Source organism: Ursus americanus, chromosome 6 (assembly GCF_024610735.1).
Source record: "Ursus americanus isolate L20-20 chromosome 6, mUrsAme1.1.p, whole genome shotgun sequence".
Classification (NCBI taxonomy): domain Eukaryota; kingdom Metazoa; phylum Chordata; class Mammalia; order Carnivora; family Ursidae; genus Ursus; species Ursus americanus.
In genome coordinates this window covers 65,225,341-65,227,840 of record NC_142132.1, presented here as the reverse complement: position 1 = coordinate 65,227,840, position 2,500 = coordinate 65,225,341, and the positions used below count along the sequence as shown (strand labels likewise).

General features: G+C 68.4%; 1 non-coding gene across 1 annotated transcript; it reads left to right on the top strand.

Annotated features, from left to right (window-relative positions):
* Positions 1-994: 994 nt before the first annotated feature.
* On the top strand, positions 995-1,113 carry LOC148109887 (5S ribosomal RNA). Its single transcript, XR_015724943.1, has one exon. It is a non-coding gene; the product is annotated as a 5S ribosomal RNA (ribosomal RNA).
* The last annotated feature ends 1,387 nt before the right edge of the window (positions 1,114-2,500 follow it).

Here is a 2,500-nt window from a genome sequence, read left to right as displayed (position 1 = left end):
TGCAAGTCCTCGGGCTCCGAGGGAGGGCTCCTATGGCAGCTCCAGGGCGCGGCCGCCTTGCCCTAAGCGCGCCCAAGCGCGACCGCCCTCCCGCGGGCTAGCTGCCGCGCCCACACAGCGTCCTGTGTGTCCCTGTGTGTGGGTGTGTGTCACCTGTGTGCACCTGGGTCTCTGTCCCTGTCCCTGTCCCCGTCCGCATCCGGGTCGGGGTCTGCGTGTCTGTGCTGGGGTGTGAGAGGGTCTGTGTGTTGGATAATCTAATCTCTCTCTCTCTTTCTCTCTGTCACACACACAGACACACACACACACACACACAGAGACACACAGACACACACACACACACACACACACACACACACACACACACACTCTGTCCCTCCCCGTCTCTCCCGTCCAGTGTGTCCCCTAAGTGTTCCCCCACTCCGTGTCTCTCTGTCTTTCCCTGTGTGTCTGTGTGTCTGCGTATTGCGAGCCGGCCCCTGGTGTCTCTCGATCAGGTCCTGGTGTCGCTGGGTGGGGAGGGGAAGGGTGGCGGAGGAAGGGCCACGGGGTTGGGATGGTGATGATGGTCTGTGGTGGCGCCCGAGGCTTCCGGTGGGCTTTGAGCCCGGCGGCGGGGAGAGGAGGAAAGGCCAGTGGGCGGGTTGTGCTCCCCGCGGAGGGCGGGGGGGTTGGGGGCGCTCTGAGAACACCTCGGGCCTCGCCCCCGGCGCCCCGACCCACCCCGTTGCCATCCCGGGAGCCAAGCGGCGGCGCGGCAGGAGAGTCCCGGGACGGGAGAGCGCGCGGACTTCCGCGGCTCCAGGGTGCCGGAGGCATCTTGTCCCCTGGGCGTGCTGGCAGGCAGGCAGGCAGGCAGGCAGGCAGGCACCAGGCACAGGCCAGGCGAGGAGGGCTGACAATCGCTCGGCAGGGGCTGGGCTGGGGCTGGGGCTGGGGCTGGGGCTGGGAGGGGCGGAGCAGGCTCTTGGGGCACCGAGCGGCAGCCACAGGCGTCTACGGCCATACCACCCTGAACGCGCCCGATCTCGTCTGATCTCGGAAGCTAAGCAGGGTCGGGCCTGGTTAGTACTTGGATGGGAGACCGCCTGGGAATACCGGGTGCTGTAGGCTTTTCTCCTTTTCTTTTCCTTTCCTTGCCCTTCGCCCTCCCTTCCACTCCCTCTGCCGCCAGCGGCCCGCCCCCCCAACCTTGCCCAACCCGGCTCCATTCAAACCCCACGTGCCCCCACCTCACCACAGGCCATGCGTGGTGGGCCCGACCCGCTCGCCACACGCCACACGCCACACGCGCAGCGCAACGCGGAACCCTGGCCCTCTGCGGGTGCCCGTGGCACAGCCAGGCGCCCACAGCCCAGCCCTTCCACCTCCAAGCCCCAGGAACGCCCACAGCCTATCCCGGGGTGCGGGCTGGGGGCTGGTGTGCAGGGCGGTGGGCGCTCAGGGGGCGGCGCGAGCGGAGGCGGAGGCGGCGGAGGGGGGTGGAGGGAAAGCGGCCCGGGTGAGAGGAACCGCGGGAGCCCCGGGCGGGCCGTGACCCCGCCTCTGCAGGCGTGCGCTCCCTGGGTTCTCGGCCTCCTCCCTGCCTCCGGGCCCTCTCCTCTCCCGAGCCCCTAGCAGTTCGCTTGGGCCGCCCGCCCACCGCAGCGCCCCGGGCCAACCGCCTGCCGGCCCCGCCTCCTGCCTGGGCCCGCCTACACCTTCTCCCCACCAGCCCTGGGCTGCCCTCCCGCCAGAAGGGCATGGCCCTCCTTCGCACCGGTCACCGTCCCTTTGCCCCTGGGCCCGGGCGTCCGTGCTCCGTGCGCACAGGACACGAGATGGCCAACCGCCCGGGGCCTCAGGCCCCGTGGGCACCCGACTCCGCGCCCCGTCTCAGCGGAACAGCGAGGCTCGCTCCCTCAGCGAGACCCCGGGGCGCCCCGCACCACGGCCACAAGGGCCACCAGAAAATAAAGGACGGGGCAAAAGAAAGAATGCCTCGCACGCCCCCACGCCAGAGGGGTGCTGGGCAGGAATGGCCGCCCATCGGGATTCCCGCCACCTGGGCTGCAAGTCCTCGGGCTCCGAGGGAGGGCTCCTATGGCAGCTCCAGGGCGCGGCCGCCTTGCCCAAAGCGCGCCCAAGCGCGACCGCCCTCCCGTGGGCTAGCTGCCGCGCCCACACAGCGTCCTGTGTGTCCCTGTGTGTGGGTGTGTGTCACCTGTGTGCACCTGGGTCTCTGTCCCTGTCCCTGTCCCCGTCCGCATCCGGGTCGGGGTCTGCGTGTCTGTGCTGGGGTGTGAGAGGGTCTGTGTGTTGGATAATCTAATCTCTCTCTCTCTTTCTCTCTGTCACACACACAGACACACACACACACACACACACACAGAGACACACAGACACACACACACACACTCTGTCCCTCCCCGTCTCTCCCGTCCAGTGTGTCCCCTAAGTGTTCCCCCACTCCGTGTCTCTCTGTCTTTCCCTGTGTGTCTGTGTGTCTGCGTATTGCGAG